Source organism: Bombus fervidus, chromosome 2 (genome assembly GCF_041682495.2).
Source record: "Bombus fervidus isolate BK054 chromosome 2, iyBomFerv1, whole genome shotgun sequence".
NCBI lineage: Eukaryota > Metazoa > Arthropoda > Insecta > Hymenoptera > Apidae > Bombus > Bombus fervidus.
This window is the reverse complement of record NC_091518.1, coordinates 7,758,594-7,781,055: the sequence shown is the minus strand read 5'-3', so window position 1 is coordinate 7,781,055 and position 22,462 is coordinate 7,758,594. Positions and strand designations below refer to the sequence as shown.

The following is a 22,462-nucleotide window of genomic DNA, read 5'->3' as shown; positions in this document are numbered from 1 at the left end:
CAGGATTTGTGGACGGATCCACGGGCGAAAAGGAAGAAAACACAAGCGAATTTATTACGTCTGTTCTAGGCGTTTGCTATCTACTAGTCTGTCGAGGAGAAAACATATCCCGACCAACAGCGAAAATGACAGAGAAACGTGTACGCTTCGATTCACAACCGTCTAAATCTTACACCTGTATGAAATCTGATTTCAAAGGTACAAGCGAGGGAAATTTCGTATAACCGAAACGTTTCTGTTATTTATGCGGAACAGAATGTGTTTCGTATACTGAAAAATCGATTTCCTAGCGACTTGCGTATCTAGGCGTTGCCGAAACGGCGAAAACAGGCCAACTGCAAACCTGTTTCAATGACCAAAATGATCGATTTTATGGTTGTTGGAGAACATGAGAACGTTGATAATGTAAGCAACAGCGACGAATATAAATGATGAAATTTTTAAATCGATTCTATGTGTTGTGCATTACTTGTAGAATATTTATGTTGGTGTTATGAAACATGTTAAAAGGTCGGTATGCGTCAATAGCATATGAACAGAGTATGTCTGACGTAATAAGTGTGAATGGCAGTACGGAATATGCGTAAGCTCTGTTTATTTGAAATAAAGATAAATAATAATAATAATATAATAAACAATGAATCAATAATTTCAACTGCTCTGTACTTTTTATCTCAGAGATGAGATATGGAAAGTTATTTTGTGTTAAAATCGAATAAATCGTTTAAAAAAAACTATTTCATTCGGTAGCTAAATAATTAAATTGATCAAATAAAAGATTATTTGTTTATTCAAGTAAAATAACGTATATTCAAAAATTTAGTCAAATATAATAATATATTATTTAAATGACTATTTTAAAAATATTTTCTTGTACATTTACAATCCGTAAATCGGAACCTGGCAATAAAAATAATATTTTAAGATCAACGTTTCCATGACAATTTTAAACATTTGCGTTGTATTTAAAAATTTTTTATGATTTCTTTGAATATTGTTCTATAATTATTATATTATTATTATTTATAATTGCACAAGGCATTTCTAATATATTCAAAATAAATTTTTCGATTTATTTTATTGTTTACTTCCCTTCCTTTTATAGCTCCGCGTCTACTTTTATATTCTTAATAATACGTACTAGCTTTGAGAAATTTCGTATTTATCATTGAAATCACCAAGGCAGTCAAAATGACCAATCACACAATCTTTGATAATAATTTTATAGGTTTATTATCTTTTGAAGAATTTGAACGATTTTTTGCATTTTTAAAAGTTATTAAATGATTTTTAGCAAAATACATAGACACATTGTCCTTTTTTCTTGCAAAAGGTACGTAGTATCCAACATTAATAAATAAATAAATCGATAGATTTATTCAATTATTATTTTTATATGTACTTAAGAAAATTTTTTTAATTACAAAATTTATATTAGCCAAGTAGAATCTAATTAGCAACAACTTGTTCCCCTGTTTATAAGTACATATATGTCCGTAATACTCTGCTATTATTTCTATGCAACGTATGATGAAATAAAAAGTCTCACTGGAACGTAATTTGCATACATGTTCAACGTACTGAAACCATTATCTGGTATCAGCCTTCTAGACTGCACGCATTATTTTCTGATAGTGAAACCGTAATATCCAGTTTACATATATAATGAATTTAATTCCTTAGCGTTAAAGGATTGAAATAAATTTTTACTTAAAATTTTTTTATCACAATTTTAAGATTTGGTACATAAACACATACATATGTATATTAGCTTTCAAGATATGTTATCTGTTGAATATTAGATGAAGCAGACGAAATTCTTACTATTATATCTTGCTTCACGATATAAATAATATTTAAATAATAACTAATCTTAACATTTAATTAATATAATATCAGTAAAGTAATAACCACTGGGTTATCATAGGTAACAGCTTATCTCGGTAAATCTATATAAATTAAACATTTTAAAAGTCATATAAGTAAGATCGAATACTTTATTATTATTCAATACCAAATAATACCTTACAGTAATTACACATAATATTATAATACCATGATATTATTTCAGAACGATAATGTGGAAAGAAAAATTTTATATGAGGTACAGTCTTAAATTGTAATCTGAATTTTGTGCAATTGTTTATCTATTTTCTATTATGTTGAATGATATATTATCTACGATTAATAAACACCTAGAATAATTACAAGTGGCGAAACTGTTAAAGTTAATTTTCATTTTGTAGAATCTGATTACGCGATGAACAGTGCAAATTAATGTAGACAAAATAAATAATTTAAAGACATTGGTTCCCAAAATTTTTCTACAAATCAAAATAGCATGTTCTAAGATAATACCAAATTTATAATGAAATCTAATTCTATATTTTCCCATTTTTTTTCAAGAATTTTAAACATATTCTTTTGATGTTGTATGATATTTGTGAATTAATCACCGTTTCTCTGCACCTATTACTGTGTGCAATATACAGCTTGCATGTAAAATATATATATTTAATAATATAGAAAATATTTTTCTTTTTATTTGTGCAATAATGCCCTCCTTAATTCACACCTTAATGCCCTGTTAATTTTGATACAGTTTAGAATAATCATTAGTTACATTTAACAGGTAATATTTATTATTAATTTATCATGTAAAATTGTACACACTTACGATTTATGTAGACATGTGATTCATAGATTTACAATTTATACTTTCTTTAATTTTGTTACAGATATTGGAGTACTAAAATACATGCAGCTCGTAAAGGTAAGTTCCACTTCTCTACATTTTAACAAAATGAATTTATACTCTGCATCTTTCATTTTATTTCTTTTTCATTGATAGAGTATTTTATAATTTTGAACTACTAACAAAAGCAAGCCACATGTTTAAGGCAGATTAAATAAGCTACATTAATAACATCAAAATAATTTAAAAAATTAACGTTTTAAGTGTAACAGAAAATTTGCATAGATACATAAAAGAACGTATATGTATTCCTTTTACAGTCAATTTTCTTTAGAAATATCAACTTTTTATGTTGAGCTTTCAATTTTTGGAATTTTTTACCGTTTTTATATTTGTATAAATTTTTTATATGGTTACGTTTATGTGTTCATGTGCTACAATATACACATTAACATTTTACAGAATTTAACATTCTGTATTGTACATTAACAAAGCAAAAACGTATCATACTTCAATTTATGCATCAGTAAAGTAATAATCAGTAATAAATCTAAAAATACAGAGAATAGTTAAAGTAATAGCGGCTTTTCATTTCAGAAAAAGAAATTTCGAATATTAACGTATATATTTAAACGCTAGTAAATTATATGAAATATCATATTTCTCAATCGTCTTATTAACAGTAAATTAAAAACGACTTTTCTACCAAATAAGAACCTATTATTTTACGAAAACGTATTCATTTTTAATACGATGTAATTAAATTACAAAATTTCAAGTAAAATGACTTGTTTCTTATGATCACCGTAGCTGTGTATAAAATATCTTGACACGATAAAATGCAGTTTTAAAAATTAAAAACAAATGTTCATGCAATGGTAGTTGAAACCGGCGGATAAAATTGCAAATTATATATTTTACCGTGATCGGCTATTCTGTAGAGCTGTAAACTTTTAAAATGTATTAATAGATAATTTAAATTTATGGATTGTTGATTCCATAAAAAAGTAATAAAAGCTGCTTTTATTAAGCACAAATTTAATATGTATAATAAATAAAATTTAATAAAATTTATATAATGTAACCATAAATCGATTAAAATACTTGTATATACATATGTATATCTATATCTGTCTACATCCACATCTCTTAATTGATATATAATATATTGAATCAATTATTTTTCGATTGTTATAATCGTTTTGTAGCAGATATCTCGCTACTGGAAAGTGTTTTGGAGTGCGATGATTACACACAGAATGAGTCAATAAAAATTACTACTCAAAATAATGCTTTACCCACAAATTATCGTTTCGTTTAGAATCTCAAAACTCGAGTCGATTTTCGGGCTTCGCTCTTCTCAAATCTTCGTTCCTTTATAGTTACCACAACATAGAACTAAACAAAATATGCGCTGCCACTTAAAGACGTTAAGGTCATACTGATATTTAAGAAAACATAATTTAAAAAAAACTGAAAAATGTTATTTTATTTGATCAATCAAATATAACAAACTCTGTCCTAAAATTTTTTTTAATAAAGTCAATAGATTATAGTTATTTCGAGTGGTAATTTTTATTAACTTTTTCGGTATACGAGAAGAATTTATTTATTGCCTGACTAACATAATATCTATGGTTGAACAAATTTAATACATTAATAACACATTGTGTTAAATCTTATATACAAATAGTGTTAAATCTGATATCTTGTTGTTAAAGCTGTAAAAATTGTTAAAGCTGATATCTTATAGACAAATGGGGTTAAATGATGATCACTAGTGCTCATATATCACAAAGTACAATAGCTGAGGAAACATAAAGAGAATATCGCGATAGAAGATTACTATTGGTACTAAATAAATTATAATAAAATGTAACAGTTTATTTACACTATCTTAAGAATAATCAAACGTATTTTTCATTTAATTATAGTAGGAATTTAGCACTCATTTATAGACTATGACTGTTGTGGATTATTAGATATTTGTAAACCAGTTTCAAGTATTTTTATATTATTTATATATTTTCTATCATTTATCGTAATTTCACTACGTTATGTATCTGCAAAAGTAGATAAACATAAAAAATAAAAAGTTATATCCGACACTGACAACATTGATCTCAGAGTTATGTTATTATACGAAATAAGATACATCAATGAAAAGATTGATTAGTATTACAACATAAGGATGGGTAAATATAATATATGTATATTTTCTCGTAATATGTATTTATTTGTATTTGTCATTTTTTCGTACAAGTACATCAGTTTATTTAAAAAAGGATTTCAGAGTACAAAGACCGATAGCTATCCTGCTAAGCTGCGGATGTTTATACAATTTAAAATTTGTATAAATACATTTAAAGAAATGCAATATAAGCAAACATTCATCCCATTGCTTATAAATATTATAGTCAGTATTTTATTTTGCATATCTTGTAAATTTTTGAATATTATATCTGTATATTTTTGTACATTTAAATTTCTCTATAAGTGCAAAAGTGTTCATAGCTTAGTAGTAACATCTTAATATCATTGAAATAAATCATTTCCTTTCCTTCGCAAATATTCCTACAATATTGATTAAATAATTTTTATGTAGGTACTTGTAAAAATCTTCGAAATTTTAATACGTGCTAATATACTAACCTCCAGGATACTTAATATCCAGGATATTTAATATATCGAAAATTACTATATTACCCTATGGGGAAAATTTTCAACAAAAAGTAATTACATTGTTGAAGAATAATGCGATCGGGGAAATTACTTCAAACGATAGAGCGGGGATTATTAATTTGATCGAGGATCTTTGTGTACACCGGCTTTTTTAATTCGTCATTAGCGTAGCTTTAATTACGAGCATTAATGTCGTACATTAATTCCTTAGGATTTGTGTCTGCTTTTATCTTTTCCAAGCCATTAAATTCGTTTTTTTACAAAATTGTTTTCGCTTCTCGACCGAATAAGAAGAATGACTGATTTGTCTGGCGTTTGAGTATTATTCTCTCACATGTATTTTTCTACATACAGAGTGTTAAAAAAATGAACGATATTTATCAGCTGTGAGTGTAGGTAGCAAAACACTTTGAGAATTTGAAGAAAATCGGCTCTTATATTTAACTTCGTTTACCTCAGAGCGAGAAACGTGAAGTGCGAGTGAAATAGAAAGAAAAGTTCTTCAGCTGATTTATTAAGTAATAATAACAGTCAATAGATTATTTCCAGCGCAAAATTAAATTGTTTATAATTTGAAAAATTAGCTCCAAAGGATATATTTGTTCACGAACTCTCTTTATTGATTTGGTGTCTAAAATCACAACTAACAGACATCATTCAAATTTTGTTAACACCTTGCATAGAAGTGCATCATAGATTCTCGCATATCGAGAAATATGTATGTGTAATACATGGAAATATATATCGGAGAGACGTATTTCACTTTGATGCACTACTCTGTCCTGCATATGAAACGTATGTTTGCATTACGTGCTACGCGAATTATTACTTTCTGTTTTTGAAATATTCTACAATATTTGGAGAATAATATGTGTAAACGACTAACAACAATATTTGCTAATGTAATAGCAAAAACGTGATTTTATGTATCATTTTTTCTGTAAATAAATAACTATTCGCGTACTTTACGGATATTTATTTTCCTTTATCTGCATTAAATAACGTTATAGAATTATTCAAAGAATTTTATAAATGTTCGTGCTTTTTGCGCAGATTAAATATACAACTATTGTGACAAACTATAGTGTGACATGGTCCGTGCGCCGTTATTCAGACCCTCAGTAAACCTAAGGATCCATTATAAACTTAAACTTTTTAACTTAACGCTTGTTTTAACGTATGCTTTTTAAGTTAATCTTTTCAGTCTGAAGCTTATCAGCTCGATAACAATCAAAACACAGTCGCCAACACGAAAAGTGTCTTGGGTCGTACTCACTCGTAGTTTGGCAGTCAACATACTCACAAGTGTATCAAATATTGAAGTTATTGCATTGTTGGAAATATATGTTATTATATAGTCACTCAACCACCCCTATTATCCTAATAAAAATAGGGGATCGATCTATTCGTGGCGTCGATTATTCGAATCTTAACGGGAATTTACACGACTTCGAGATTGCGTCTCTCCGCGAATGGTCGAAATAACTATAGTTCTTTAGGTTCTAACATTCTTTTATACAATTTTACTTTAGAAATATACATGGGCCTGAAAATGTCAAAAAATAGGAATCCCGGGACAGTTTTGCGATGTTTTTACATAAAAAATTATTAAAGGAAACATTGAAGGATTAACTTGTTAACGAATAAGTAATAGATTAATATATTAATATACAAAAAAGTTGCATAAACGTAACGTTATTAAATATGACTTAAATTATTTAATTAATAATGAAATATTATAGTAATATTATTAAATAATTATTAATTAATGATTATGCAATTATTTAATTATTAATTGTTATAATTTATCATAATGTTATAAATTACAAGTTTAATAAAATTTACTAAATGGAAAACGAAAATAATATTAAGCAAATTCTTGAAGCACCTATTCATAATCACAATATGAATTCAATAAAGTTCAATAATCTCAACCGACTGAAAGGAAATTATAAATGAATGTGAACTGAAATGATCCTCAATGAGTTAAAGAAAACATTTAATGAATAACGCAGGCAAAAAAAAAAAAAAAAAAGGTTTGATTCCATTGAAAGCACATAAATGTTCATACATGGCAGAAATAGAATTTTTTCCAAAGCATAATTCATATATGTGTCGATACACCAAGAAACTATAGTTTTCTCAATGCACATGTTCGTAAGGACGAAGAGGTCAGGTATTTCAACTCCTTTGCCTCGATCAGTCATGCATTACGCTTTGTTAAACATGAAACGGCTACAAAAAGTATAATAAGTTCGACTTTGAAAAGAGTGTTCTGATTCTATTTTCAAAGGCAAAATGTTATAATTCGAGTGTAAAGCATAACGAATTAGCAACTGTGTATTATGTATAGATGAAGTTATCTCACACGACAGTGGTGATAAGTACTGATTTATGTATGTATGTATATAAAAACGTACGTGAGAAGTGTCACGAAAGGAGAGCAACAATTGCAACCACTCGAGCACTTTCAAGGATGTTGCGTAAGTTATATTCTAATGTAGTCAAGTCGACGCTTATTGTGAAATGTTAAAGTGTCTACAAGCAACCACAAAGAAAAAATGCCTTGGAAAACTCGGTAGAAAAGTGGTTTCCACTACAACGCTACTCGATCATGTTCCGTGACAGGCACACGAATGTTATCGTGCAAAATTAAGTTTGCAAGCGAAAAACATTTACCTAACAGCTCGGACATTGTATTTTGTGATTTTCGTGTGTCTGGTTCAATGAGAAAATTTATAATTGCAAAGCGCTTTGTAATTTCGCCTCTTATTTTGTCCCTTTACTTTTGCTCCACGATTTTTAAATTACCAAGTCGTAAGTGTCATCTATACAAATTGATTTTTACCATCCTGACTCATAATTTCTCGCAAATTTTTATATATATATTGAATTCAAATAATTAGACTGCGGATGTTTATGCATTTATGGAAAACTTAAAAGTGTAAAAAGTGTACAATATGCAGATAATACCTGTACAAAAATACATAAAATATTCTAAGTATAATACTTGCTGTAGTATTTAATGAATGGTCTGAAGCTCTACTTAAATTTTACTGCACTCATCAAAATATACATTTGCGTAAATATTCGCAGTCTATAACTTATTCATAATTAGATAATCCTGTGATTAATAGTTCATTTCTTGTGTGAAATTTCAAAATAAATCATACAACGAAGGAAGTAACCTCACGAGAGTAGCTTCACTTTATATATATTGTATAGTTATATTGTAACTTATTTTATAGAAAGGTGCGTAATCTATTAGTTGTTGGAAGGAGCAACATTGAAGCGATAGTTACTATAGTTTTGTAACAGATACAAATTTATATAATAAAATCATAGAAAGCATAAATTATGAAATAATGTATTCGTGTAACGTATATACGTGTATCTATTAATGTGAAACAACAAGACAAGATTTTACACTGAAACCCAACAACTTGGCGTCGCACACTAGATAACATAAGAAAATCGATTTGGACTTAACTTGTTTCTATAAAGTGTTATTTCATTATAATATTATTATTTATAAAAACATTATTTTATTTCCTAGTTTGAATGTTATTAAAAGTTTAATATCTTTTTCCAGAAGGAGGGGTCATTTGCGACCCACGGTTTTTTTGAGATTTCTTTTTCCTGTGACAAGCAGAATAAGCTGCAGTAACAAAATTTCGATCTTGAAAATCATGCTTAAGATCAATTTTGAACGATATCTCTGTTACAAATCTTATACATCCTATACATATGTGTGTGAAATGTGAAATATGTTAAGTATGCGAGTTTTATACAAAATCCACTATATAACAGAATATAGACCAACTACTATTTAGTCGCTACTTCGTGCACAGCTCACAGCTCCATGTGTGGTCACAAATTAAATCGTAAGGCAAGAGGTTAATTACGTAGCGCTGCGACTATCACCATACCTTGATAGTAAATTGCAAACGTTATATTTGCACGTTATGCTGCAACACGTAAATGTTTGCAGGTACTACATAACTGTGTTGAGAAATATCAATAGACAAGCATTTATATTAGTATATGAGTGTTGTATTTTCTTCATTTATAATTCTATTAGTGTAATCTTTCTGAGATTTTTCTACTAAAAAAGATACCAAACATAATTATATTTGAATGTACGATACATCATTTAAAACAGCTGTTGAACTTTTCTTTCTATTTCATGTTGCGTGTTTCTCATTTTTTCTTTCAGTATACTCAAGAACGTGTATCTAACGAGGCAATTTTGTAGCAATTTTGTAGTTGGTTGATATTTTGCATTAGTATGAATAACAATTTTTGTTACTTTTTTATGTTCTTTCTAACATTAATGCACATATACTATCGATTTATGGTTAAATATGCTGTAGCTATACATGTACAACTATGGTATAGAATAGGCATACAGGTGAAAAGCTGAATGCAGCGTGAATGACGATTGAAGACCAGGGTAATGAAATCAAATGGTAACGTTAGAATTGAAAATAATTCGGGAAATACACGTGAAGATTGAGAGTGCGTGGTTCTACGTGGAGTTCTAATTAGACTTGACAATTATGTGTATCGTACGTATAAGGAATCGAGAACGTCATGTAAGAGTAGTCTGAGAATCATTTGTGAATGAGCTGATCCTCTGACAAGCTGTCGTGTGAGAATCATATGTGAAGTTGGTCGAAAGTTTTGTGGAAATATTATAAAATTGCTAAAGTATATTAATAAAGAATACCAATGTGTATATTATACATTTAAATGCCGTCATTTTAAGGAATTATTATCTATAACTATTACCTAATCTGCAACCATGCTTTTGTTTTAATAAGACTCAAAATTAATTTTGTCAAAGGTATTAGCATATCATTTTATGCTAATCTTTATATATGTATATAATGGAATTAATAAAATAATTATAGAAATGAAATTTGCTTCCGCGAAGTTAATGTTAAATAATCCATATGACTAATCTATATATATATATTTATTTATTCGTCCTTATGATTGCTTGTTAGTAAGAAAAGTCATTAAGTTTCTAATAAACACTGAATATGAAGGATAGTTATTTATGATCTTTTTGCAATGTAATATTCCATTCAACAGGGTACTAGAATTAGTGAACACAAAATTATTTCCATAATTCTTTCTAGTAGTTCCTTGAATTTGAAATAAAATTATTTTCAATATTGCAGAATTCTGTTGGATAGCGTTTGCAGTAACTGTTATTTTGATGTAAAATATAACTAATCTCTTTTTCATCTTTTATGCCTGTCCTACGATGTGTGCACATATAAGCTATTAGAATTACATATACTATAAGCTGTCGTGTCTTTTGAATTTTTCATTGATATTTTGAATTTTTTATTTTATAGAATAAAAAATATATATATATGTAATATCGTTAATCTTGGGATAATTCCGGGATCGATTCTGAAGTCTAAAAATCGAATTTTTTTATTATGAACGTAATTAGATAAAATACGAAAATAAACAACAATTGATATCCGTCTATAACAATAAATAACAATAAATTACATAAACGAGAAATAACAAGTTTTGTACAATGTTTACCTGAAAATCGAGAATCGATTTTCAACGTCCTGAGCTACCGATCTTTCTTCGTCAGTCTTCAAAATTTTAAATAACTATTCTGTAATCTTGTCTGCCTCTAATGTTACTCTCTGTCCGTCCGTTTGGGAAAATGCGTGCTTCTCAAAAATGGTTGTCCGTAAAACATAAGAGGGTCGCTCTGAGTTTACATATATACTCGCGTGTTACTTTGTATACATTTGGTAGATGTCGATTTTTATTGTATTAAAATAAAGAATTTCAAATTTTATTTTTTACGATAAATCCAGATTATCATGATCTTTAATCTTTACAAAATTACTTGAAATTCTTTACTTGCAGAGTGTTTAATCGACTGTTCGCGGAGAGACGCGATCGCGAGAAAGCACGTCAACGGGAGTCGTAAATTCCCATTACGATTAGATAATCGACGCCACGAACTGATTGATCCCCTTATTTCTATTAGGATAATAAGGATGGTTCAATTGGTGGTTTACACTGATTTAATAAGTATGAAATAATGTTTATTCCAACAACTTTGTAAAAGAGGATAATTACGTTGATGCGTAGGTACAAATTAAGTAAGTGATTGATTTAATGGTAGAGACCAGTTACAGATATGTATTGATTATTCTAACGATGAAGAATAAATGAAGTTTAGTGATGATGCTGTGTTGGAGGAAAGCTAGTGATGAGTGTGTCTAGCGCACAGGACCATTGGATTTGTTTAGACTTTGGTTTCGAAGGGCGGTCGTGCTCTGAGTTGATCAGCATTATACTTAGTTTCCTTCTGAGATGTGTCCCGATGCTGAGGCTGTGCAAGAAATGCGCTGTTGCGTCCTTCCTGGCGCGTTCATCTGTGGGAGGCTAGGTGGACCAGTTTGGTTGCTCTGACGGGTTGTGAGGTTCTTCATAATGTGATAGTTTGAACATTGGAGAATGTCCCGGCATTGTTGGAGCCAAGGGCGACTCCAAAGATAAGGTGGTGGTCAGAAACTTGTCCGATGTAGCGATCTGTGGGCTTAATAAACAAGTGTTGAGATCCTGCGGTGTGTTCTGAAAACTATCGATATTAATTGAGTGATTAGTCATTCGTTCCGATTCGGGTCATTCGCAGGTGTTGCCCCTCTCGCCCTTGGCGAAGGGGGAGTCCTCACGTTATGTCCCAGAGAATGAGTTTCCGATGCGATATTTATTTCAGGTGTTACAGGTGACGTGATGCGGGATAGGTTATCAACCGTCAAAGTATTGATCGAGGAAAACCCGTTCCTGGATAATTCGATCATCGTGGATTCCGCAGTCTACCAAAGGTTTCGATTCTAGATTGACCTAAGTGTCATTGACGGGATTTAACCCGTTACTCTCTTCGTTATGAATTACAGAGAGAATGTCTGCCACGACTTGTCGCCTGGTGAGGTTTTCTCTTTCTTCCGGTCCAGAGGATCATAAGCGGTTGGCTGATTCAAGGCGTTTGGTAGCATTGAATCAGATTGTTGCGATGCTGACGACGCGAATGTCACACAATCAAGAAAACCATCCGCTTAGTAACCAGATAGACCGAACACCCTGCATGCCGCATCTGTTGAAACAGTAGACTAACGAGACCCCCTCCAAAGGGACTAGGTCCTCGGTAGAGGGACCTTCCCAAACCAGCGTAAAAACAGTCTGTCGTAGCATTTCGAAGCTATCTGTTGTAACCGTCACTCTGTTGGATTCCTGCAATAAATCTCTAACTTGATACGCAAAGATTAAGTTCTATTTCCTTCACCCTATTCGTGAAAGAATCATATCGTTCGTGCCGCGGCGCGAGGACATCACCGGCGATCTGTTAATTTCGCGATCTTTTGTGTCTCCGACGTGACACGAACGTAGTTGATCACGTGTAGGTGACACGTTGCGAGTGTCATGCTCCGCGTATGATGAGCTCCGCGTATGATGAGCTCCGCGTATCATGCGACGGTATCGACGCTAGATTCGATGCGATATTTTCCGTCAGCGGAGTATGATCATTGGTACTGTTGTTATTGGAATTATTCTTACGTCCCTGGAAATGGTTAGACGTGTTGCTGTTGCTCTTGGGTATCGATAGAGTTGCTGCTTGTGCGCTTGTTAGGAGATGATCTATCCGTATTAATAGATCGTTATACTGGTCCCTTATCGGGAAACTGCTCACTTGTGTTTCCTCGTCTTCTGCCAGTTGTTTGAGGCACCGAATGGCTAGATAAGGGGCCGCTTCGCTAGATAAGGGTTCGGACAGTCCGAATGTTACTGTGTTAAGTTGATAGGTGTCAACTTCTCCCTTAGAGTTACGCCACAAAATCTGGTGGAATTTCCGATCCTCTGGACGCATAAAAAATTGTCGATACATTTTCCCAACATCGCCTGTAAGAACGTATTGATGGGAACGAAACCTCAGGAGAATGAAAAATAAGTCGTCGTGTAGTTTGGGTCCCATATGAAGTACGTCGTTTAATGAAACTCCGGTGGTGGTTAGTGCAAATCCGTCAAACACGACTCGGAGTTTTGTAGTTTGGCTGGATTCTTTGATCACGCCGTGATGTGGCAGAAAATATCCGTCGTCAGTGGAATGGTCCGTGGTGATTTTCGTCATGCGTCCTAATTCCAAGTATTCTTGTATTATGGCGTGATAGTCGGCTTCGAATTGTTTGTCTCGTTGGAACCGACGGCACAGACATGCGAGTCGCTTCATCGCCATGGCTTTAGAAGATCCAAGCGAAGGAGCTGTTTCGTTAAATGGGAGAGCGACAATGTATCGCCCTTTGTTGATGCGTTGGACGTGATTTCGGAAATGTTCCTCGCATTGTCGTTCCGCTTCCGAAATGTGCAAAGTGGGCTTCGTCGATTTCCCAAAAACGGGCGAGGTCCGCTTGTAAAGCCGTCGTGGAGGTGTGAAACGTGTGTGCTGATGATTGCGAGGTTGGGCTCCCCCCGATGACCCATCCGAATCGCGTTTTTGCAGACGCAAGTCAGTCCCGTTTGAGTGACTGATGTCAAGTTGACTGACACAGAGTGATGCTAGTGTTGGTCCGACGCTTAATAAGATTTCGATCGCAGCAGGTCTATGGAATCTTGAATCGACTAATTGGAGATTCCTAGGTATTTGTATCATGGTTGGAATGGTTGAGTTTTGTTGTTTAGGATGTCAACCTGCGCTGTCACTAGCAGATTGTGATGTAATAGTTCCGAAGGAAGAGAGGTCAGTGAATCCGTTTTCTGCGATTCGGTCCCTATTAAAGTCGTCTGATGCAATCATTGCTTTTCTTGTTGTTGAGGACTCAGCGATGTATTTGATCCGGTTACCTTTGATCGTGATGACCGAGATTCGCGTTTTGAAGACGTTCGAAGAGACGGTCGGGGAGACGCGGAGGATCGTTTCGAACGACGTGACGAACAAGGTGTCGATGATCTAAGTGGTGATAGTTCGCCAGATGATTCGCCAGATGATTCGCTCGACAATTGATCGTTCGATGATCGGTCGCTAGATCTTCGTGATTTGACATAATCTTGATCTTGATGTAAATACGTGTGATGTCGTTGACTGCATATGCGACATAAACCGGCGGGACAATAAGCCAGAGAGTGCTTTTTGTTTAAACAATTAATACAGAGCGATGCCCTTTTGACGGTTTCAAGGCGATTTCTGGCCGACTTCGACCTAAAGACGTCGCATTTCCAAATTTTGTGTTGTCCTTTGCAAGCTGGACACGCCAACGTCGTATGCGTAGTGTGGGATCGCAGCGCGATTTGTCGCTGATGGTTATGTTGATCGGGCGGCCTATCTGTCACGGTTGTGATGGAGCTTGTCGTATCGCCGTTCGTCCGTGTTTTTAGGAAGTCTATCAAATGCATATACGACGGCATCTTTTTATTAAGTAACGTGTGTTGCCAATTACGAATGGTAGCTGCTGGTAGCTTAGAGGTGAATAATTTGATCAGAATGACGTTTGAGGTGACTGGTTCACCTAGTTTCTCTAAGGCTTGAAGATTAACTTTAACTGTTTCTAGAAAATCGTCTACTGCTTCGGGTGTCTCTTTCGTTATTTTCGGATAGTCAAAAATTAGGTCCCAGTGACGCATGCAGACTTGACGATGGCAGTCGAATTTTTCTTTCAGAACATCAATAGCTATCGAATAATTGAGTTCCGTAATATCTAACGATTGAATGCTCCGCGCAGCCTTTCCAGTCAAGGACGATCGGAGATAATGAAATTTTTGAACAGGTGTCAGTCGTTCACTTTGATCTATCGTGGACGAGAAAGAGTCATAGAAGGAATACCAATTCTCAACGGTACCGTCGAAAATAGGCAAATGAATTTCCGGTAATTTTATTGAAGTCTGCTCGGCGACAGTGGATGGCTTGCAGTGTGGCGGTTTCCACGACGATGCTAGTATATTGTCTAAGAGTGTGTGTATTCGTACCACTAGATCATGATATATATTTGTGATTTCGAAAACTCGCATGTCTTCTATCTCGCCTAAATTTTCTAGTTCTTCTTGTAATAATCTGTATTGTTTCCATGTGTCGTCGAGAAGTGACTTGAAGGCCGTTAAAGTGGCCTTATTTTGTTGACTAGATTGTTCAAATTCATCAAGACGTTTGGATAAGTTAGTGAATCGACTGATTTGGAACTCTCGTCTTCGATGCAAGGAGATAATTTTGTTTCTGTTTTCCATTTTTTTAGCGGATTGTAAACACAATACAATGAACGAGCTTACCTTGTAGCTATGAGTTTAATAGTGTTGCTCATCACCGTGTCTGTGTCTAGTTTGACGTGCGGAAGTTGGCTCTCTAGTTGTTGGCGTGAGGTTCCATGATTGCGTTCTTCAACCACCGGGTTTTGCCTCTTCAGAATTGACGGCCCTGGCGTTACTGACTTCGCTGTAGTGTCACTTTTCACTTGCCAGTGAATCCGGTTCGAAGGATCAAGTTTAATCGACCGTTGTAAATTCCCGTTACGATTAGATAATCGATCCCCTTATTTCTATTAGGATAATAAGGGTGGTTCAATTGGTGATTTACACTGATTTAACAGGTATGAAATAATGTTTATTCCAACGACTTTGTAAAAGAGGATAGTTACGCTGATGCGTAGGTACAAGTTACGTAAGTGATTTATTTAAAAGTAGAGACCCGTTACAGATATGTGTTGATTATTCTAACGATGAAAAATATATGAAGTTCCGTGACGATGCTGTGTCGAAGAAAAGCTAGTGATGGGTGTGTCTAGCGCATGGGACCATCGGATTTGTAGATGACAATTTTGGTTAGGAAAGTGAGGGCAGTAGACATTGCTTGTGATTGGATGATAAGAAGGTTGGTAGACTAGGAAGGGTCTTAGCCGCCCTCGATAGAAAGTTGCTGGTAGGAAGCATCGCACGTGTGAAGAACTAACTTTCCCGTGTTTTTCCGTAACAAACCAAAAACCTTAGAAAACGCTTTTGTAAAAAGATCTTTGTTCGATCTGAAAGACTTTAGCTAAAATTTTCTGAGATTTATGGTCGATCCTTGAGAATCTTAAGGGTAATAAGGATGTTTAGACATCTCAATGCTATCCTGACCGCGGTGAATGGCCTGCTTTAGGTAGAGAGTCGGCCGACGTAACACAGTGCAAAAACATGAAAAATATGATCATTTGTTAAAGCATTTGTTCAATTCCGCAATTGAAAACTCACATTTCTTGTATATAAATTGCATTAATCTGCTTTTTATCTCAAGTTTCAATCAGAAATTTAAATACTTTGCAGAATACGGTGACAAATCTTATGGAATTTTTTAATTGAAATGGTCTTCTTTAAGAATTTTGAATATCAAATAACAGCTCGTATCTCATTTTAATTTACCTCGATAAGTTAATCGTTTTACTCGTACTTTTACAATAATATTGTGTAAAAATTTTTTTTTGGGTCAAGAAATTTACGAAATGGTAGAATAGTGTTATAGTAGCCACCGGATTTAATTAATTACATAAAATAGATATATACTCGCATACAAATTTTAATATCTAATCCAATATAAAATCAATAGTTTGGCTGCCAAACTATGATTCAGTTACTATAAAAATGATAAATATTTTTATTAAATAACTATAACGAATATATAAGAAATATCTTCCTAAGAAAGACACTATACAGTGTACAGTGAATCACAAAATTATAATAATATAATAACTTTACTATATAATAACTATAACTTTAAATAATAAATTTATAATATAATAACTTTAACTATATAATGACTTTTTAAAAATATATCAATAAGTTATTATTCTGATGGAATTAATATTTTATAGAACACTCTTTTTGCGGTGTAATGTTGATACTGATGATATTACTCTTAACATAAATTTTTAATTTGAAAACAGGATAAAAAACGATTATAGCTTGTTTCGAACTTCTTTCATAATTTTTTCTTAAACTATATGTTGCATATTTTAAAATAACAAGTATCAAAAATCTGTTTATGTTGTCTTATTATTTGATAAAGTTTTGTTGCATTGTCCGCTGTGCGAATGATTTTGTGACTCGTTGTATCTTTAATAAGAAGTTTAATAATATATTTTGCTCTTTTTGTTATTACCTTCTAATTGGCTAATAAAATGCTAAATGACATTTGGGGTATTTAGAACGAAAATAAACGAAGCTGCCTTTATCTATCAATGTGACTCCATAGTATTAGATTATTCAAGTAACTTATATTTTAATTATATGCTAAAGTGTAGGAATTAATTGTCCTCAAATCAAATTCAGCTAAACTAACAATATCAGTTGTTACATTGAATATTTTGTACTCACAGTTATTATTATATTGCTCATACTTATAAACCGAATTATTAATTTGTTCCTCAATGTCCCATTTGACGATTCATAAATTTATAAAAGAGGCGTTCATTGTTCAAGAAAAAAGAAGATTCGAAAACATCGAATTGAGAAATTGAGGAACTGTTCGGAGCACGGTGATCAACTGACGGTGGTGAGTGGTTATTATGACGAACGAGGTTCGGAAACGGAGTTTAACCGGCTCGATAATTGCTATTCAATACCACGCACGATTCAATTTTCGCCACTCGAAATTCACTGCGCGTTCCAACCGCCTATTCAGTAAAAGACAACCAATTACAGTGCAATTGATTATATAACTTAGTCTAGAAAACCAAGTTAAGAAAACGTAATAAATCCCTTTGCGCAAAAATCGTGCATGAGAAGAATTTTTCCATGATATGAATATCTATTGAGAGTATAATTGGTTTAATAATACACGTGTACATTATGGGTGATTTTGAAGCGATAGGGACATTTAACCCGTATCACCTCGAGCAATAAGTGAGGTTAATGAAATGATAATAACATTCAGCAGATCTTTAGAAAATTTTTATTATACAGATGACCCTTTTATAATACAAACACCCATGCCTTAGAATAGAGTGTATTATACGAGAGCGAAATGTTATTATTCGATGAATACCAAAAGGTAATGTATACATACAAAATTTGGTACTGTATTTCAAAAAGTAGGTGAAAAGAGATTCATGTTTTAAAGATTCGTAATAATTTTACAAATTCGTCATATTAGAAATAAAGTAACAAAATCAACTACAAATTCTACTCTATTCTTTTTATATCATTTCAATTCACAATAATATTAAAATTAAAATGATATGTAACAATAATATCAAAATATTAAGTACTAGAAGTTGAAGAAAGATTCACAAAAGTTGTACTTTAAAAAGTTTAGTAATTTTCATTTTTATTATCATACAAAAATGTTTTTTTTTTTTAATTTGTAAAATATATACGATATACTTGTACAATTTCGTATAATACAACATTATTATCTGATTATTACCATATTTTAATGTATTATGATGTATTACAAAATTGGTAATTGTACAAAAAAAAGGCGTATCTCACTTATTTCAATGTTATTGGAATGTGTTGTCAAAATTAACATTCTGAGCTAATTTTTCCTATACTTATAACCGCTGGTAGGCCTTCGTTTCCGAGATATTCATAAAGAACTTCGATTAAATTTAGTTTCCATTGCACTTCTTTTTGGTGTATAGGTGATCGCATTTTTATATAGCCCAACATAAACTCAACTTATTGATGCTAATTATTTTTAATATAAATAAAAAATATAATTGAATGGGTGGATTACATTAATATCTTTATTAATATTCCTGTTGTGTATTATCATAGCAAAAAATTAATTTTTTTATATAGAAAAAGTTGCTTATCCCAACATTAAAGTAATAGCATTAATGGTAAACAGCTGATTTTCAACGAGTTGTGCTATGAAGTTCAACTACTGATAACTCGTTTACAGTTCAGTACAGTTTCAAATTTCCCCAGCACCTCTGAATAACGAAAATTCATCAACTGATGGATTTGCTTCCTATGCGATTACGTGAAAGGTCAAGCGGATATTTTTGTCCTGCTGCATACAGATAACGTTTGAATAGAGAATCCAATAACCACTCGATATTTAAATATTGCAAAACTGGTTCATTTTTACTAACAATTTTGAGCCATGATATTAGATTCTAGTCGTAATAATCTCTCTTATTATATCATTTCATAGGTACATAAATTTAAAACGTTAAAAAATGAAGTTTGAAATATTTATTATTGTTTATTAATACTCATATACACATATACATTATTTATCGCGGACATAGCATTTGACAATCATAACGCTGGAATTTTTTATATTATATTATATTATATTATATGGAATTTATATTGTATTATATTTTATATTATATTTATATTATATTTAAATATTATATTATATTTTATATAATATTTATATTTTTGCTAGAGATCGAAGAAAATAATTTTACAAAAATTGATAAAAATTTCAAGATATTTTTTTACACCTCAAATACACGCAATAAAAGCAGCCAGGAGAAGAATAATAAAAATGACACCGTAGACAAAACATATTTTAATCGAATAAGGCAAATGTATGTAATAGAAACCATAATAGATATAATCCTACATGCAATAATTGCAAAAAGTACATACATTGAAAATGCATGTCCTGTGTAAGATTTTACTATTTTTTGTAATTGAATTATCACACACGCACACACACACGCGCGCGCGCGCGTGCACAAATTATTTACTTATAATTATAATACATATCTTTTATAAGATTATATATTTAATACGTATTTGAAATTTCTTAAACTTTAATATTGATTATACCTAATTTACGTAAAAATAATAATGTATTGTTTATTGTATTCTGGGATTACGTGTTTTACTTTGTTGATAATTTTTAAACTTCGTTTTTGAAAAATTATATATCTATCTTAATTATATATATATATTTTTATATTATATATCTATCTTAATTATATATATATATTTTTATATTATATATCTATCTTAAAAGCCTCTATTTTATAAAACTTTTTACTCCTTATAGTATTTTGTAATTTAACGAGATAAATAAAAAAAACTATCAGTATTAAGCAACAAGTCTAAAGAATTGAAAGAATGACGTAATAATTTCCAAGAGAAGTATACTTTTTTAGTTTATATAATTTCTTAACTGTCTATAATCAGCTATTTTCATAATAAAAAAACAGAATTTCTTTTTCGATACATTAACATCAATGTAATATTTGGGTAGATATTACCTTACAAATTCAAAGTGTAAAATAGACGATATTACTTGTCGTTTCAAACATTTCTAAACAATTCTTAGCTAACATTCAGAAAGAATATTCATTGTCAGATAAAGAAAGAGAATTATTATGCTCAAGATCAGTGGTCTTATCCTTTCATGTGTAAATTCCATGAGTTCAACAATCGCTACGTCTGTTTGTGTTCGAGTATTCATATTCAATTGGCAACTATATATTCCAGTCGCGAGATACATTCACACTTGGTGATCTTAACTCCCTTAAAGCCAAAATTATGCGCATCCTTAATTTTCAGCCAGAAAAACGCGAATGAAGAGAACGTGCTATGGAATTTGCAACAACTTACGTGGGTGTACCAAGGAAACTTTAACCATAAATATTGATCATTCCTCGTTTTCGTTCATCTTCCTTTTAAGCCTTGTACTAAATCAGCCCTCCACGCGAGTTTAATGTTAGTTATCTTTAATGCCGCGTAAACGTTGCGCAAATATTTTGAGGGAACTGAATTAGAAATCATATTATTCACGTCAAAAGTGCAGATATGAGTGATTACTGTTTTTAAAGTGAAATATATTCGAAGATTTTTATGAGATGTAAGAGATTGTTATTTGAACATAACTGACTTTTTATGAATTGTTGGGTAGTTAATGATAATTTATAATGTTTAAGATAAATGAATGTTCTTATTGTTAGTACTATAAGAATCGGAAGAATATAATATGAATAATGAAAATAGAGAAGATCATAGACTAAATTAAATTATGTTACTACTACTACTTACATATGTATGATGATATTGGTGATTATGTGCTATTCATATATTATTAATATGCTTATAAAAATTTAATGAATGATTATTAACTCATTTCGCTAATACCTTAAATAAGTACAATACATGACAGCAAAGATGCAAAAGATGTAGAGGCAATTTTTTAAATTCCTTTATTTATCCATTTGCTATTATCGCTATGGATACGAAAGATATAAACAAAAAATACGCTCGAAAAAAGATAAAAATAAAAGAATGAAAAATGCAGAAGTACTATAAGCGTTTGAGAAATTGATTATACTAATACGACAGAATTATTAAAACTCGTAAACTATTTATAATCTTCGTCATTAAATGTCCGCTCTACGTCTCACGATGTAATCGGTGCTTATTCAAACTTATTGTAACAACATTCTGGTACATTTATCGGTATTTCTACGTTCTTGTTATCTAAAATACTTGAAATTTTTAATAATTCCGAAAATCCTACATCCTTTTCTATAATAGTATTCAGTTAGTAGCATGAATTGTTCCTCTAATTTCTTCATAACACATTATAAGCAAGACTTTTTTACATCTTCACTTCTAATTAATAGTCTCATTCACGAAACTTCATACATGATGCTTTTTTATGTCTCTTCTTATTGCTTGCATATTTGAATCATAATATAGTAATCATTTAAATAATTTTTCCATAGTATTGATTCGTTCGGAATAGTGCGATTTGGTATAGCTATATTTCGTCAGACAATTCCTCTATATATCATTATTCAAAGCTCCCCAAGGAATATTAACAGCAAACATTGTTCGTGTTAAGTCGGCATAAAATTCATTTTTTCTTGAGCCCGTCGTTTCGTGCTCTGAATTTTCCCTTCCGCATGGCTTAGTTGCTTCTTCGACTGCTTTCTTGCGTGTGGCAGTATTTATACGTTGTACTAATAGCCATTTCTTTTCACATTTCTAATTTTTATTATAAAGGCTACAAGTGCTTTCGTCATCATTTTCGTTAATGACAAATATGGAATCATTTTCGACTCTACTTTAATGTATCTAATTTCTTCGAACATACATACCGATGTACTG

The 22,462-nt window shown here is 31.6% G+C and overlaps 1 protein-coding gene across 4 annotated transcripts in view; it reads left to right on the top strand.

Moving 5' to 3' along the window:
- The window catches only part of LOC139995157 (adenosine receptor A1), a 321,882-nt gene that overhangs the window by 174,547 nt on the left and 124,873 nt on the right, over positions 1-22,462 (top strand). For all 4 annotated transcript variants that reach the window (XM_072018397.1, XM_072018411.1, XM_072018387.1 and 1 more), the window contains one exon: positions 2,739-2,773. The gene's annotated coding sequence lies outside the window, so the exon portion shown is untranslated. The remainder of the gene's footprint in view (positions 1-2,738; positions 2,774-22,462) is intronic.